Raw genomic sequence first — 16789 nt, forward strand, 5'->3', positions numbered from 1 at the left:
ACCTGACCAACTCGGCTATGTCCCCGTGCTGCAGTTCTCTGTCTTATCTAGATCATTTGCAATTGAATGGAATAGATCCCTTTTGGACAAAGTGGATTCACCTGCTGCTGCAGTGACCACAGGTGTGATAAGATCTAGAATTGGCATCTGGTGCGATCTCTCCGCTTCCACTCCAAAGAAAGTTACCTGTTTATTCCTATCATGCATTGGTTTTTGGGGTTTTCTTTGAGTAATGATGATCTCTTTAGTAGTCTGTTGGCGCCCTCTCCTGGAGGAATAGTTTGCTTGCTCTTGGACATTCTAAAAGAGAGGTCATGATAGACATTGAGCTTCTGAGCTCAATTGGGGACAGTCATGGGTGATGAATGTTTGCAACCTACTGCGAAGCCTCATACCGCAATATAAGGAACGTCAAATACTAAGAAAGGGCGGCCTATGAAAGAATTACTACTTTCAATAAGTACACTTAAACGGCTAATTGGGAATAGAAAAACTGTAAAAAGCCCTCTGAGAAAGCCCCCCTCTAACCTTTGATAGTAAGCTTTTCTGTAGTCTGCCTGTTGATGTATTTTCCGTTTGAACTGTGCACAACATGAAGAGACGGAACACTGGCGGCTTGTCACAATGCCCCCCGATGACATCACAATAGCGCTGCTGCCTAGAAAACAAGCTGCGCAGAAGAAGTTGTTCTTTGGGTGGGAGGGTGGGCTAGTGGAAGGAGGGGGCAATCTCTTTTTTTCCCGGGTGGTAGGGGGATGACAGGAGAAGGGAAGCGGGTGGTGAGAAAGGTACAGAGGGCAGGGTTTGGGGGCTGGGAAGGAAAGGGAAAAGATTAGGGTTTGGGGATGATGAAAGGGCTTTCTACGGGTAAGGATGGCAAAGGGTGGCAGTGACGGAAAGTCAGGCAACCTGTCCTGTCCGTCTTTTTGTATCGTGAATTGGAAAGACTGCAAGGGGGAGGGGAGTTGCTTGCGCCCTAAAGGAGGAGTTATTCAGATTCATTGCAGTGGGCGGCGGCTGCAAAACGCACCATTCTTCTTGTTTTTGCTCTGCAAAGCAGCCTTTTCAAGGGTTGGCTTGGGTGACAAAATGTCTTGTGTAGGCGTGGGTTTGTCTCCCTCTCGCTCTCTCTCCCTAAGATGTGTCCGGCATAGGCCAGGGTGCCACTCGAGGCCCAAACCAATTCTGGTTATCGCTTCTCGGCCTTTTGGCTAAGATCAAGTGTAGTATCTGTTCTTATCAGTTTAATATCTGATACGTCCCCTATCTGGGGACCATATATTAAATGGATTTTTAGAACAGGGAGATGGAAAAAGAGCTTGCTCTGTCCACTCCACGCATTGACCTGGTATTGCAGTACCTCCAGGAACGGTGCACCCCTTCTTAACCCAGTTTCCAAAAGCAGAACTCAATTCACCTGATTCATATTAGCCCGATTTAATGAATTGGAAGAAAGCATACGTCTTCATATGCACCTCAATTTGGCCCATTCACTTTTCACACTTCCTCCTTTTGTTTTTTATCTTTCACACTTTTGACTTTCTTTATTCATCCAAATAGCAAACTCATCACCACTCAACCTGACCAACTCGGCTATGTCCCCGTGCTGCAGTTCTCTGTCTTATCTAGATCATTTGCAATTGAATGGAATAGATCCCTTTTGGACAAAGTGGATTCACCTGCTGCTGCAGTGACCACAGGTGTGATAAGATCTAGAATTGGCATCTGGTGCGATCTCTCCGCTTCCACTCCAAAGAAAGTTACCTGTTTATTCCTATCATGCATTGGTTTTTGGGGTTTTCTTTGAGTAATGATGATCTCTTTAGTAGTCTGTTGGCGCCCTCTCCTGGAGGAATAGTTTGCTTGCTCTTGGACATTCTAAAAGAGAGGTCATGATAGACATTGAGCTTCTGAGCTCAATTGGGGACAGTCATGGGTGATGAATGTTTGCAACCTACTGCGAAGCCTCATACCGCAATATAAGGAACGTCAAATACTAAGAAAGGGCGGCCTATGAAAGAATTACTACTTTCAATAAGTACACTTAAACGGCTAATTGGGAATAGAAAAACTGTAAAAAGCCCTCTGAGAAAGCCCCCCTCTAACCTTTGATAGTAAGCTTTTCTGTAGTCTGCCTGTTGATGTATTTTCCGTTTGAACTGTGCACAACATGAAGAGACGGAACACTGGCGGCTTGTCACAATGCCCCCCGATGACATCACAATAGCGCTGCTGCCTAGAAAACAAGCTGCGCAGAAGAAGTTGTTCTTTGGGTGGGAGGGTGGGCTAGTGGAAGGAGGGGGCAATCTCTTTTTTTCCCGGGTGGTAGGGGGATGACAGGAGAAGGGAAGCGGGTGGTGAGAAAGGTACAGAGGGCAGGGTTTGGGGGCTGGGAAGGAAAGGGAAAAGATTAGGGTTTGGGGATGATGAAAGGGCTTTCTACGGGTAAGGATGGCAAAGGGTGGCAGTGACGGAAAGTCAGGCAACCTGTCCTGTCCGTCTTTTTGTATCGTGAATTGGAAAGACTGCAAGGGGGAGGGGAGTTGCTTGCGCCCTAAAGGAGGAGTTATTCAGATTCATTGCAGTGGGCGGCGGCTGCAAAACGCACCATTCTTCTTGTTTTTGCTCTGCAAAGCAGCCTTTTCAAGGGTTGGCTTGGGTGACAAAATGTCTTGTGTAGGCGTGGGTTTGTCTCCCTCTCGCTCTCTCTCCCTAAGATGTGTCCGGCATAGGCCAGGGTGCCACTCGAGGCCCAAACCAATTCTGGTTATCGCTTCTCGGCCTTTTGGCTAAGATCAAGTGTAGTATCTGTTCTTATCAGTTTAATATCTGATACGTCCCCTATCTGGGGACCATATATTAAATGGATTTTTAGAACAGGGAGATGGAAAAAGAGCTTGCTCTGTCCACTCCACGCATTGACCTGGTATTGCAGTACCTCCAGGAACGGTGCACCCCTTCTTAACCCAGTTTCCAAAAGCAGAACTCAATTCACCTGATTCATATTAGCCCGATTTAATGAATTGGAAGAAAGCATACGTCTTCATATGCACCTCAATTTGGCCCATTCACTTTTCACACTTCCTCCTTTTGTTTTTTATCTTTCACACTTTTGACTTTCTTTATTCATCCAAATAGCAAACTCATCACCACTCAACCTGACCAACTCGGCTATGTCCCCGTGCTGCAGTTCTCTGTCTTATCTAGATCATTTGCAATTGAATGGAATAGATCCCTTTTGGACAAAGTGGATTCACCTGCTGCTGCAGTGACCACAGGTGTGATAAGATCTAGAATTGGCATCTGGTGCGATCTCTCCGCTTCCACTCCAAAGAAAGTTACCTGTTTATTCCTATCATGCATTGGTTTTTGGGGTTTTCTTTGAGTAATGATGATCTCTTTAGTAGTCTGTTGGCGCCCTCTCCTGGAGGAATAGTTTGCTTGCTCTTGGACATTCTAAAAGAGAGGTCATGATAGACATTGAGCTTCTGAGCTCAATTGGGGACAGTCATGGGTGATGAATGTTTGCAACCTACTGCGAAGCCTCATACCGCAATATAAGGAACGTCAAATACTAAGAAAGGGCGGCCTATGAAAGAATTACTACTTTCAATAAGTACACTTAAACGGCTAATTGGGAATAGAAAAACTGTAAAAAGCCCTCTGAGAAAGCCCCCCTCTAACCTTTGATAGTAAGCTTTTCTGTAGTCTGCCTGTTGATGTATTTTCCGTTTGAACTGTGCACAACATGAAGAGACGGAACACTGGCGGCTTGTCACAATGCCCCCCGATGACATCACAATAGCGCTGCTGCCTAGAAAACAAGCTGCGCAGAAGAAGTTGTTCTTTGGGTGGGAGGGTGGGCTAGTGGAAGGAGGGGGCAATCTCTTTTTTTCCCGGGTGGTAGGGGGATGACAGGAGAAGGGAAGCGGGTGGTGAGAAAGGTACAGAGGGCAGGGTTTGGGGGCTGGGAAGGAAAGGGAAAAGATTAGGGTTTGGGGATGATGAAAGGGCTTTCTACGGGTAAGGATGGCAAAGGGTGGCAGTGACGGAAAGTCAGGCAACCTGTCCTGTCCGTCTTTTTGTATCGTGAATTGGAAAGACTGCAAGGGGGAGGGGAGTTGCTTGCGCCCTAAAGGAGGAGTTATTCAGATTCATTGCAGTGGGCGGCGGCTGCAAAACGCACCATTCTTCTTGTTTTTGCTCTGCAAAGCAGCCTTTTCAAGGGTTGGCTTGGGTGACAAAATGTCTTGTGTAGGCGTGGGTTTGTCTCCCTCTCGCTCTCTCTCCCTAAGATGTGTCCGGCATAGGCCAGGGTGCCACTCGAGGCCCAAACCAATTCTGGTTATCGCTTCTCGGCCTTTTGGCTAAGATCAAGTGTAGTATCTGTTCTTATCAGTTTAATATCTGATACGTCCCCTATCTGGGGACCATATATTAAATGGATTTTTAGAACAGGGAGATGGAAAAAGAGCTTGCTCTGTCCACTCCACGCATTGACCTGGTATTGCAGTACCTCCAGGAACGGTGCACCCCTTCTTAACCCAGTTTCCAAAAGCAGAACTCAATTCACCTGATTCATATTAGCCCGATTTAATGAATTGGAAGAAAGCATACGTCTTCATATGCACCTCAATTTGGCCCATTCACTTTTCACACTTCCTCCTTTTGTTTTTTATCTTTCACACTTTTGACTTTCTTTATTCATCCAAATAGCAAACTCATCACCACTCAACCTGACCAACTCGGCTATGTCCCCGTGCTGCAGTTCTCTGTCTTATCTAGATCATTTGCAATTGAATGGAATAGATCCCTTTTGGACAAAGTGGATTCACCTGCTGCTGCAGTGACCACAGGTGTGATAAGATCTAGAATTGGCATCTGGTGCGATCTCTCCGCTTCCACTCCAAAGAAAGTTACCTGTTTATTCCTATCATGCATTGGTTTTTGGGGTTTTCTTTGAGTAATGATGATCTCTTTAGTAGTCTGTTGGCGCCCTCTCCTGGAGGAATAGTTTGCTTGCTCTTGGACATTCTAAAAGAGAGGTCATGATAGACATTGAGCTTCTGAGCTCAATTGGGGACAGTCATGGGTGATGAATGTTTGCAACCTACTGCGAAGCCTCATACCGCAATATAAGGAACGTCAAATACTAAGAAAGGGCGGCCTATGAAAGAATTACTACTTTCAATAAGTACACTTAAACGGCTAATTGGGAATAGAAAAACTGTAAAAAGCCCTCTGAGAAAGCCCCCCTCTAACCTTTGATAGTAAGCTTTTCTGTAGTCTGCCTGTTGATGTATTTTCCGTTTGAACTGTGCACAACATGAAGAGACGGAACACTGGCGGCTTGTCACAATGCCCCCCGATGACATCACAATAGCGCTGCTGCCTAGAAAACAAGCTGCGCAGAAGAAGTTGTTCTTTGGGTGGGAGGGTGGGCTAGTGGAAGGAGGGGGCAATCTCTTTTTTTCCCGGGTGGTAGGGGGATGACAGGAGAAGGGAAGCGGGTGGTGAGAAAGGTACAGAGGGCAGGGTTTGGGGGCTGGGAAGGAAAGGGAAAAGATTAGGGTTTGGGGATGATGAAAGGGCTTTCTACGGGTAAGGATGGCAAAGGGTGGCAGTGACGGAAAGTCAGGCAACCTGTCCTGTCCGTCTTTTTGTATCGTGAATTGGAAAGACTGCAAGGGGGAGGGGAGTTGCTTGCGCCCTAAAGGAGGAGTTATTCAGATTCATTGCAGTGGGCGGCGGCTGCAAAACGCACCATTCTTCTTGTTTTTGCTCTGCAAAGCAGCCTTTTCAAGGGTTGGCTTGGGTGACAAAATGTCTTGTGTAGGCGTGGGTTTGTCTCCCTCTCGCTCTCTCTCCCTAAGATGTGTCCGGCATAGGCCAGGGTGCCACTCGAGGCCCAAACCAATTCTGGTTATCGCTTCTCGGCCTTTTGGCTAAGATCAAGTGTAGTATCTGTTCTTATCAGTTTAATATCATATCTGATACGTCCCCTATCTGGGGACCATATATTAAATGGATTTTTAGAACAGGGAGATGGAAAAAGAGCTTGCTCTGTCCACTCCACGCATTGACCTGGTATTGCAGTACCTCCAGGAACGGTGCACCCCTTCTTAACCCAGTTTCCAAAAGCAGAACTCAATTCACCTGATTCATATTAGCCCGATTTAATGAATTGGAAGAAAGCATACGTCTTCATATGCACCTCAATTTGGCCCATTCACTTTTCACACTTCCTCCTTTTGTTTTTTATCTTTCACACTTTTGACTTTCTTTATTCATCCAAATAGCAAACTCATCACCACTCAACCTGACCAACTCGGCTATGTCCCCGTGCTGCAGTTCTCTGTCTTATCTAGATCATTTGCAATTGAATGGAATAGATCCCTTTTGGACAAAGTGGATTCACCTGCTGCTGCAGTGACCACAGGTGTGATAAGATCTAGAATTGGCATCTGGTGCGATCTCTCCGCTTCCACTCCAAAGAAAGTTACCTGTTTATTCCTATCATGCATTGGTTTTTGGGGTTTTCTTTGAGTAATGATGATCTCTTTAGTAGTCTGTTGGCGCCCTCTCCTGGAGGAATAGTTTGCTTGCTCTTGGACATTCTAAAAGAGAGGTCATGATAGACATTGAGCTTCTGAGCTCAATTGGGGACAGTCATGGGTGATGAATGTTTGCAACCTACTGCGAAGCCTCATACCGCAATATAAGGAACGTCAAATACTAAGAAAGGGCGGCCTATGAAAGAATTACTACTTTCAATAAGTACACTTAAACGGCTAATTGGGAATAGAAAAACTGTAAAAAGCCCTCTGAGAAAGCCCCCCTCTAACCTTTGATAGTAAGCTTTTCTGTAGTCTGCCTGTTGATGTATTTTCCGTTTGAACTGTGCACAACATGAAGAGACGGAACACTGGCGGCTTGTCACAATGCCCCCCGATGACATCACAATAGCGCTGCTGCCTAGAAAACAAGCTGCGCAGAAGAAGTTGTTCTTTGGGTGGGAGGGTGGGCTAGTGGAAGGAGGGGGCAATCTCTTTTTTTCCCGGGTGGTAGGGGGATGACAGGAGAAGGGAAGCGGGTGGTGAGAAAGGTACAGAGGGCAGGGTTTGGGGGCTGGGAAGGAAAGGGAAAAGATTAGGGTTTGGGGATGATGAAAGGGCTTTCTACGGGTAAGGATGGCAAAGGGTGGCAGTGACGGAAAGTCAGGCAACCTGTCCTGTCCGTCTTTTTGTATCGTGAATTGGAAAGACTGCAAGGGGGAGGGGAGTTGCTTGCGCCCTAAAGGAGGAGTTATTCAGATTCATTGCAGTGGGCGGCGGCTGCAAAACGCACCATTCTTCTTGTTTTTGCTCTGCAAAGCAGCCTTTTCAAGGGTTGGCTTGGGTGACAAAATGTCTTGTGTAGGCGTGGGTTTGTCTCCCTCTCGCTCTCTCTCCCTAAGATGTGTCCGGCATAGGCCAGGGTGCCACTCGAGGCCCAAACCAATTCTGGTTATCGCTTCTCGGCCTTTTGGCTAAGATCAAGTGTAGTATCTGTTCTTATCAGTTTAATATCTGATACGTCCCCTATCTGGGGACCATATATTAAATGGATTTTTAGAACAGGGAGATGGAAAAAGAGCTTGCTCTGTCCACTCCACGCATTGACCTGGTATTGCAGTACCTCCAGGAACGGTGCACCCCTTCTTAACCCAGTTTCCAAAAGCAGAACTCAATTCACCTGATTCATATTAGCCCGATTTAATGAATTGGAAGAAAGCATACGTCTTCATATGCACCTCAATTTGGCCCATTCACTTTTCACACTTCCTCCTTTTGTTTTTTATCTTTCACACTTTTGACTTTCTTTATTCATCCAAATAGCAAACTCATCACCACTCAACCTGACCAACTCGGCTATGTCCCCGTGCTGCAGTTCTCTGTCTTATCTAGATCATTTGCAATTGAATGGAATAGATCCCTTTTGGACAAAGTGGATTCACCTGCTGCTGCAGTGACCACAGGTGTGATAAGATCTAGAATTGGCATCTGGTGCGATCTCTCCGCTTCCACTCCAAAGAAAGTTACCTGTTTATTCCTATCATGCATTGGTTTTTGGGGTTTTCTTTGAGTAATGATGATCTCTTTAGTAGTCTGTTGGCGCCCTCTCCTGGAGGAATAGTTTGCTTGCTCTTGGACATTCTAAAAGAGAGGTCATGATAGACATTGAGCTTCTGAGCTCAATTGGGGACAGTCATGGGTGATGAATGTTTGCAACCTACTGCGAAGCCTCATACCGCAATATAAGGAACGTCAAATACTAAGAAAGGGCGGCCTATGAAAGAATTACTACTTTCAATAAGTACACTTAAACGGCTAATTGGGAATAGAAAAACTGTAAAAAGCCCTCTGAGAAAGCCCCCCTCTAACCTTTGATAGTAAGCTTTTCTGTAGTCTGCCTGTTGATGTATTTTCCGTTTGAACTGTGCACAACATGAAGAGACGGAACACTGGCGGCTTGTCACAATGCCCCCCGATGACATCACAATAGCGCTGCTGCCTAGAAAACAAGCTGCGCAGAAGAAGTTGTTCTTTGGGTGGGAGGGTGGGCTAGTGGAAGGAGGTGGCAATCTCTTTTTTTCCCGGGTGGTAGGGGGATGACAGGAGAAGGGAAGCGGGTGGTGAGAAAGGTACAGAGGGCAGGGTTTGGGGGCTGGGAAGGAAAGGGAAAAGATTAGGGTTTGGGGATGATGAAAGGGCTTTCTACGGGTAAGGATGGCAAAGGGTGGCAGTGACGGAAAGTCAGGCAACCTGTCCTGTCCGTCTTTTTGTATCGTGAATTGGAAAGACTGCAAGGGGGAGGGGAGTTGCTTGCGCCCTAAAGGAGGAGTTATTCAGATTCATTGCAGTGGGCGGCGGCTGCAAAACGCACCATTCTTCTTGTTTTTGCTCTGCAAAGCAGCCTTTTCAAGGGTTGGCTTGGGTGACAAAATGTCTTGTGTAGGCGTGGGTTTGTCTCCCTCTCGCTCTCTCTCCCTAAGATGTGTCCGGCATAGGCCAGGGTGCCACTCGAGGCCCAAACCAATTCTGGTTATCGCTTCTCGGCCTTTTGGCTAAGATCAAGTGTAGTATCTGTTCTTATCAGTTTAATATCTGATACGTCCCCTATCTGGGGACCATATATTAAATGGATTTTTAGAACAGGGAGATGGAAAAAGAGCTTGCTCTGTCCACTCCACGCATTGACCTGGTATTGCAGTACCTCCAGGAACGGTGCACCCCTTCTTAACCCAGTTTCCAAAAGCAGAACTCAATTCACCTGATTCATATTAGCCCGATTTAATGAATTGGAAGAAAGCATACGTCTTCATATGCACCTCAATTTGGCCCATTCACTTTTCACACTTCCTCCTTTTGTTTTTTATCTTTCACACTTTTGACTTTCTTTATTCATCCAAATAGCAAACTCATCACCACTCAACCTGACCAACTCGGCTATGTCCCCGTGCTGCAGTTCTCTGTCTTATCTAGATCATTTGCAATTGAATGGAATAGATCCCTTTTGGACAAAGTGGATTCACCTGCTGCTGCAGTGACCACAGGTGTGATAAGATCTAGAATTGGCATCTGGTGCGATCTCTCCGCTTCCACTCCAAAGAAAGTTACCTGTTTATTCCTATCATGCATTGGTTTTTGGGGTTTTCTTTGAGTAATGATGATCTCTTTAGTAGTCTGTTGGCGCCCTCTCCTGGAGGAATAGTTTGCTTGCTCTTGGACATTCTAAAAGAGAGGTCATGATAGACATTGAGCTTCTGAGCTCAATTGGGGACAGTCATGGGTGATGAATGTTTGCAACCTACTGCGAAGCCTCATACCGCAATATAAGGAACGTCAAATACTAAGAAAGGGCGGCCTATGAAAGAATTACTACTTTCAATAAGTACACTTAAACGGCTAATTGGGAATAGAAAAACTGTAAAAAGCCCTCTGAGAAAGCCCCCCTCTAACCTTTGATAGTAAGCTTTTCTGTAGTCTGCCTGTTGATGTATTTTCCGTTTGAACTGTGCACAACATGAAGAGACGGAACACTGGCGGCTTGTCACAATGCCCCCCGATGACATCACAATAGCGCTGCTGCCTAGAAAACAAGCTGCGCAGAAGAAGTTGTTCTTTGGGTGGGAGGGTGGGCTAGTGGAAGGAGGGGGCAATCTCTTTTTTTCCCGGGTGGTAGGGGGATGACAGGAGAAGGGAAGCGGGTGGTGAGAAAGGTACAGAGGGCAGGGTTTGGGGGCTGGGAAGGAAAGGGAAAAGATTAGGGTTTGGGGATGATGAAAGGGCTTTCTACGGGTAAGGATGGCAAAGGGTGGCAGTGACGGAAAGTCAGGCAACCTGTCCTGTCCGTCTTTTTGTATCGTGAATTGGAAAGACTGCAAGGGGGAGGGGAGTTGCTTGCGCCCTAAAGGAGGAGTTATTCAGATTCATTGCAGTGGGCGGCGGCTGCAAAACGCACCATTCTTCTTGTTTTTGCTCTGCAAAGCAGCCTTTTCAAGGGTTGGCTTGGGTGACAAAATGTCTTGTGTAGGCGTGGGTTTGTCTCCCTCTCGCTCTCTCTCCCTAAGATGTGTCCGGCATAGGCCAGGGTGCCACTCGAGGCCCAAACCAATTCTGGTTATCGCTTCTCGGCCTTTTGGCTAAGATCAAGTGTAGTATCTGTTCTTATCAGTTTAATATCTGATACGTCCCCTATCTGGGGACCATATATTAAATGGATTTTTAGAACAGGGAGATGGAAAAAGAGCTTGCTCTGTCCACTCCACGCATTGACCTGGTATTGCAGTACCTCCAGGAACGGTGCACCCCTTCTTAACCCAGTTTCCAAAAGCAGAACTCAATTCACCTGATTCATATTAGCCCGATTTAATGAATTGGAAGAAAGCATACGTCTTCATATGCACCTCAATTTGGCCCATTCACTTTTCACACTTCCTCCTTTTGTTTTTTATCTTTCACACTTTTGACTTTCTTTATTCATCCAAATAGCAAACTCATCACCACTCAACCTGACCAACTCGGCTATGTCCCCGTGCTGCAGTTCTCTGTCTTATCTAGATCATTTGCAATTGAATGGAATAGATCCCTTTTGGACAAAGTGGATTCACCTGCTGCTGCAGTGACCACAGGTGTGATAAGATCTAGAATTGGCATCTGGTGCGATCTCTCCGCTTCCACTCCAAAGAAAGTTACCTGTTTATTCCTATCATGCATTGGTTTTTGGGGTTTTCTTTGAGTAATGATGATCTCTTTAGTAGTCTGTTGGCGCCCTCTCCTGGAGGAATAGTTTGCTTGCTCTTGGACATTCTAAAAGAGAGGTCATGATAGACATTGAGCTTCTGAGCTCAATTGGGGACAGTCATGGGTGATGAATGTTTGCAACCTACTGCGAAGCCTCATACCGCAATATAAGGAACGTCAAATACTAAGAAAGGGCGGCCTATGAAAGAATTACTACTTTCAATAAGTACACTTAAACGGCTAATTGGGAATAGAAAAACTGTAAAAAGCCCTCTGAGAAAGCCCCCCTCTAACCTTTGATAGTAAGCTTTTCTGTAGTCTGCCTGTTGATGTATTTTCCGTTTGAACTGTGCACAACATGAAGAGACGGAACACTGGCGGCTTGTCACAATGCCCCCCGATGACATCACAATAGCGCTGCTGCCTAGAAAACAAGCTGCGCAGAAGAAGTTGTTCTTTGGGTGGGAGGGTGGGCTAGTGGAAGGAGGGGGCAATCTCTTTTTTTCCCGGGTGGTAGGGGGATGACAGGAGAAGGGAAGCGGGTGGTGAGAAAGGTACAGAGGGCAGGGTTTGGGGGCTGGGAAGGAAAGGGAAAAGATTAGGGTTTGGGGATGATGAAAGGGCTTTCTACGGGTAAGGATGGCAAAGGGTGGCAGTGACGGAAAGTCAGGCAACCTGTCCTGTCCGTCTTTTTGTATCGTGAATTGGAAAGACTGCAAGGGGGAGGGGAGTTGCTTGCGCCCTAAAGGAGGAGTTATTCAGATTCATTGCAGTGGGCGGCGGCTGCAAAACGCACCATTCTTCTTGTTTTTGCTCTGCAAAGCAGCCTTTTCAAGGGTTGGCTTGGGTGACAAAATGTCTTGTGTAGGCGTGGGTTTGTCTCCCTCTCGCTCTCTCTCCCTAAGATGTGTCCGGCATAGGCCAGGGTGCCACTCGAGGCCCAAACCAATTCTGGTTATCGCTTCTCGGCCTTTTGGCTAAGATCAAGTGTAGTATCTGTTCTTATCAGTTTAATATCTGATACGTCCCCTATCTGGGGACCATATATTAAATGGATTTTTAGAACAGGGAGATGGAAAAAGAGCTTGCTCTGTCCACTCCACGCATTGACCTGGTATTGCAGTACCTCCAGGAACGGTGCACCCCTTCTTAACCCAGTTTCCAAAAGCAGAACTCAATTCACCTGATTCATATTAGCCCGATTTAATGAATTGGAAGAAAGCATACGTCTTCATATGCACCTCAATTTGGCCCATTCACTTTTCACACTTCCTCCTTTTGTTTTTTATCTTTCACACTTTTGACTTTCTTTATTCATCCAAATAGCAAACTCATCACCACTCAACCTGACCAACTCGGCTATGTCCCCGTGCTGCAGTTCTCTGTCTTATCTAGATCATTTGCAATTGAATGGAATAGATCCCTTTTGGACAAAGTGGATTCACCTGCTGCTGCAGTGACCACAGGTGTGATAAGATCTAGAATTGGCATCTGGTGCGATCTCTCCGCTTCCACTCCAAAGAAAGTTACCTGTTTATTCCTATCATGCATTGGTTTTTGGGGTTTTCTTTGAGTAATGATGATCTCTTTAGTAGTCTGTTGGCGCCCTCTCCTGGAGGAATAGTTTGCTTGCTCTTGGACATTCTAAAAGAGAGGTCATGATAGACATTGAGCTTCTGAGCTCAATTGGGGACAGTCATGGGTGATGAATGTTTGCAACCTACTGCGAAGCCTCATACCGCAATATAAGGAACGTCAAATACTAAGAAAGGGCGGCCTATGAAAGAATTACTACTTTCAATAAGTACACTTAAACGGCTAATTGGGAATAGAAAAACTGTAAAAAGCCCTCTGAGAAAGCCCCCCTCTAACCTTTGATAGTAAGCTTTTCTGTAGTCTGCCTGTTGATGTATTTTCCGTTTGAACTGTGCACAACATGAAGAGACGGAACACTGGCGGCTTGTCACAATGCCCCCCGATGACATCACAATAGCGCTGCTGCCTAGAAAACAAGCTGCGCAGAAGAAGTTGTTCTTTGGGTGGGAGGGTGGGCTAGTGGAAGGAGGGGGCAATCTCTTTTTTTCCCGGGTGGTAGGGGGATGACAGGAGAAGGGAAGCGGGTGGTGAGAAAGGTACAGAGGGCAGGGTTTGGGGGCTGGGAAGGAAAGGGAAAAGATTAGGGTTTGGGGATGATGAAAGGGCTTTCTACGGGTAAGGATGGCAAAGGGTGGCAGTGACGGAAAGTCAGGCAACCTGTCCTGTCCGTCTTTTTGTATCGTGAATTGGAAAGACTGCAAGGGGGAGGGGAGTTGCTTGCGCCCTAAAGGAGGAGTTATTCAGATTCATTGCAGTGGGCGGCGGCTGCAAAACGCACCATTCTTCTTGTTTTTGCTCTGCAAAGCAGCCTTTTCAAGGGTTGGCTTGGGTGACAAAATGTCTTGTGTAGGCGTGGGTTTGTCTCCCTCTCGCTCTCTCTCCCTAAGATGTGTCCGGCATAGGCCAGGGTGCCACTCGAGGCCCAAACCAATTCTGGTTATCGCTTCTCGGCCTTTTGGCTAAGATCAAGTGTAGTATCTGTTCTTATCAGTTTAATATCTGATACGTCCCCTATCTGGGGACCATATATTAAATGGATTTTTAGAACAGGGAGATGGAAAAAGAGCTTGCTCTGTCCACTCCACGCATTGACCTGGTATTGCAGTACCTCCAGGAACGGTGCACCCCTTCTTAACCCAGTTTCCAAAAGCAGAACTCAATTCACCTGATTCATATTAGCCCGATTTAATGAATTGGAAGAAAGCATACGTCTTCATATGCACCTCAATTTGGCCCATTCACTTTTCACACTTCCTCCTTTTGTTTTTTATCTTTCACACTTTTGACTTTCTTTATTCATCCAAATAGCAAACTCATCACCACTCAACCTGACCAACTCGGCTATGTCCCCGTGCTGCAGTTCTCTGTCTTATCTAGATCATTTGCAATTGAATGGAATAGATCCCTTTTGGACAAAGTGGATTCACCTGCTGCTGCAGTGACCACAGGTGTGATAAGATCTAGAATTGGCATCTGGTGCGATCTCTCCGCTTCCACTCCAAAGAAAGTTACCTGTTTATTCCTATCATGCATTGGTTTTTGGGGTTTTCTTTGAGTAATGATGATCTCTTTAGTAGTCTGTTGGCGCCCTCTCCTGGAGGAATAGTTTGCTTGCTCTTGGACATTCTAAAAGAGAGGTCATGATAGACATTGAGCTTCTGAGCTCAATTGGGGACAGTCATGGGTGATGAATGTTTGCAACCTACTGCGAAGCCTCATACCGCAATATAAGGAACGTCAAATACTAAGAAAGGGCGGCCTATGAAAGAATTACTACTTTCAATAAGTACACTTAAACGGCTAATTGGGAATAGAAAAACTGTAAAAAGCCCTCTGAGAAAGCCCCCCTCTAACCTTTGATAGTAAGCTTTTCTGTAGTCTGCCTGTTGATGTATTTTCCGTTTGAACTGTGCACAACATGAAGAGACGGAACACTGGCGGCTTGTCACAATGCCCCCCGATGACATCACAATAGCGCTGCTGCCTAGAAAACAAGCTGCGCAGAAGAAGTTGTTCTTTGGGTGGGAGGGTGGGCTAGTGGAAGGAGGGGGCAATCTCTTTTTTTCCCGGGTGGTAGGGGGATGACAGGAGAAGGGAAGCGGGTGGTGAGAAAGGTACAGAGGGCAGGGTTTGGGGGCTGGGAAGGAAAGGGAAAAGATTAGGGTTTGGGGATGATGAAAGGGCTTTCTACGGGTAAGGATGGCAAAGGGTGGCAGTGACGGAAAGTCAGGCAACCTGTCCTGTCCGTCTTTTTGTATCGTGAATTGGAAAGACTGCAAGGGGGAGGGGAGTTGCTTGCGCCCTAAAGGAGGAGTTATTCAGATTCATTGCAGTGGGCGGCGGCTGCAAAACGCACCATTCTTCTTGTTTTTGCTCTGCAAAGCAGCCTTTTCAAGGGTTGGCTTGGGTGACAAAATGTCTTGTGTAGGCGTGGGTTTGTCTCCCTCTCGCTCTCTCTCCCTAAGATGTGTCCGGCATAGGCCAGGGTGCCACTCGAGGCCCAAACCAATTCTGGTTATCGCTTCTCGGCCTTTTGGCTAAGATCAAGTGTAGTATCTGTTCTTATCAGTTTAATATCTGATACGTCCCCTATCTGGGGACCATATATTAAATGGATTTTTAGAACAGGGAGATGGAAAAAGAGCTTGCTCTGTCCACTCCACGCATTGACCTGGTATTGCAGTACCTCCAGGAACGGTGCACCCCTTCTTAACCCAGTTTCCAAAAGCAGAACTCAATTCACCTGATTCATATTAGCCCGATTTAATGAATTGGAAGAAAGCATACGTCTTCATATGCACCTCAATTTGGCCCATTCACTTTTCACACTTCCTCCTTTTGTTTTTTATCTTTCACACTTTTGACTTTCTTTATTCATCCAAATAGCAAACTCATCACCACTCAACCTGACCAACTCGGCTATGTCCCCGTGCTGCAGTTCTCTGTCTTATCTAGATCATTTGCAATTGAATGGAATAGATCCCTTTTGGACAAAGTGGATTCACCTGCTGCTGCAGTGACCACAGGTGTGATAAGATCTAGAATTGGCATCTGGTGCGATCTCTCCGCTTCCACTCCAAAGAAAGTTACCTGTTTATTCCTATCATGCATTGGTTTTTGGGGTTTTCTTTGAGTAATGATGATCTCTTTAGTAGTCTGTTGGCGCCCTCTCCTGGAGGAATAGTTTGCTTGCTCTTGGACATTCTAAAAGAGAGGTCATGATAGACATTGAGCTTCTGAGCTCAATTGGGGACAGTCATGGGTGATGAATGTTTGCAACCTACTGCGAAGCCTCATACCGCAATATAAGGAACGTCAAATACTAAGAAAGGGCGGCCTATGAAAGAATTACTACTTTCAATAAGTACACTTAAACGGCTAATTGGGAATAGAAAAACTGTAAAAAGCCCTCTGAGAAAGCCCCCCTCTAACCTTTGATAGTAAGCTTTTCTGTAGTCTGCCTGTTGATGTATTTCCGTTTGAACTGTGCACAACATGAAGAGACGGAACACTGGCGGCTTGTCACAATGCCCCCCGATGACATCACAATAGCGCTGCTGCCTAGAAAACAAGCTGCGCAGAAGAAGTTGTTCTTTGGGTGGGAGGGTGGGCTAGTGGAAGGAGGGGGCAATCTCTTTTTTTCCCGGGTGGTAGGGGGATGACAGGAGAAGGGAAGCGGGTGGTGAGAAAGGTACAGAGGGCAGGGTTTGGGGGCTGGGAAGGAAAGGGAAAAGATTAGGGTTTGGGGATGATGAAAGGGCTTTCTACGGGTAAGGATGGCAAAGGGTGGCAGTGACGGAAAGTCAGGCAACCTGTCCTGTCCGTCTTTTTGTATCGTGAATTGGAAAGACTGCAAGGGGGAGGGGAGTTGCTTGCGCCCTAAAGGAGGAGTTATTCAGATTCATTGC

The 16789-nt window shown here is 46.3% G+C and overlaps 10 non-coding genes across 10 annotated transcripts; all 10 read left to right on the plus strand.

Moving 5' to 3' along the window:
• Positions 1–1191: 1191 nt before the first annotated feature.
• On the plus strand, positions 1192–1382 carry LOC142265813 (U2 spliceosomal RNA). Its single transcript, XR_012732039.1, has one exon. It is a non-coding gene; the product is annotated as a U2 spliceosomal RNA (small nuclear RNA).
• Positions 1383–2769: 1387 nt separating this feature from the next.
• LOC142265815 (U2 spliceosomal RNA) lies at positions 2770–2960 on the plus strand. The gene has a single exon (XR_012732040.1). It is a non-coding gene; the product is annotated as a U2 spliceosomal RNA (small nuclear RNA).
• A 1387-nt stretch (positions 2961–4347) lies between these two features.
• LOC142265817 (U2 spliceosomal RNA) lies at positions 4348–4538 on the plus strand. Its single transcript, XR_012732042.1, has one exon. It is a non-coding gene; the product is annotated as a U2 spliceosomal RNA (small nuclear RNA).
• Positions 4539–5925: 1387 nt separating this feature from the next.
• On the plus strand, positions 5926–6121 carry LOC142265764 (U2 spliceosomal RNA). The gene has a single exon (XR_012732002.1). It is a non-coding gene; the product is annotated as a U2 spliceosomal RNA (small nuclear RNA).
• Positions 6122–7508: 1387 nt separating this feature from the next.
• LOC142265818 (U2 spliceosomal RNA) lies at positions 7509–7699 on the plus strand. Its single transcript, XR_012732043.1, has one exon. It is a non-coding gene; the product is annotated as a U2 spliceosomal RNA (small nuclear RNA).
• Positions 7700–9086: 1387 nt separating this feature from the next.
• LOC142265819 (U2 spliceosomal RNA) lies at positions 9087–9277 on the plus strand. The gene has a single exon (XR_012732044.1). It is a non-coding gene; the product is annotated as a U2 spliceosomal RNA (small nuclear RNA).
• A 1387-nt stretch (positions 9278–10664) lies between these two features.
• LOC142265820 (U2 spliceosomal RNA) lies at positions 10665–10855 on the plus strand. Its single transcript, XR_012732045.1, has one exon. It is a non-coding gene; the product is annotated as a U2 spliceosomal RNA (small nuclear RNA).
• A 1387-nt stretch (positions 10856–12242) lies between these two features.
• On the plus strand, positions 12243–12433 carry LOC142265821 (U2 spliceosomal RNA). Its single transcript, XR_012732046.1, has one exon. It is a non-coding gene; the product is annotated as a U2 spliceosomal RNA (small nuclear RNA).
• Positions 12434–13820: 1387 nt separating this feature from the next.
• Positions 13821–14011, plus strand: LOC142265822 (U2 spliceosomal RNA). The gene has a single exon (XR_012732047.1). It is a non-coding gene; the product is annotated as a U2 spliceosomal RNA (small nuclear RNA).
• Positions 14012–15398: 1387 nt separating this feature from the next.
• LOC142265823 (U2 spliceosomal RNA) lies at positions 15399–15589 on the plus strand. Its single transcript, XR_012732048.1, has one exon. It is a non-coding gene; the product is annotated as a U2 spliceosomal RNA (small nuclear RNA).
• The last annotated feature ends 1200 nt before the right edge of the window (positions 15590–16789 follow it).

Source organism: Anomaloglossus baeobatrachus, unplaced genomic scaffold, assembly GCF_048569485.1.
Source record: "Anomaloglossus baeobatrachus isolate aAnoBae1 unplaced genomic scaffold, aAnoBae1.hap1 Scaffold_2776, whole genome shotgun sequence".
Lineage (NCBI taxonomy): Eukaryota > Metazoa > Chordata > Amphibia > Anura > Aromobatidae > Anomaloglossus > Anomaloglossus baeobatrachus.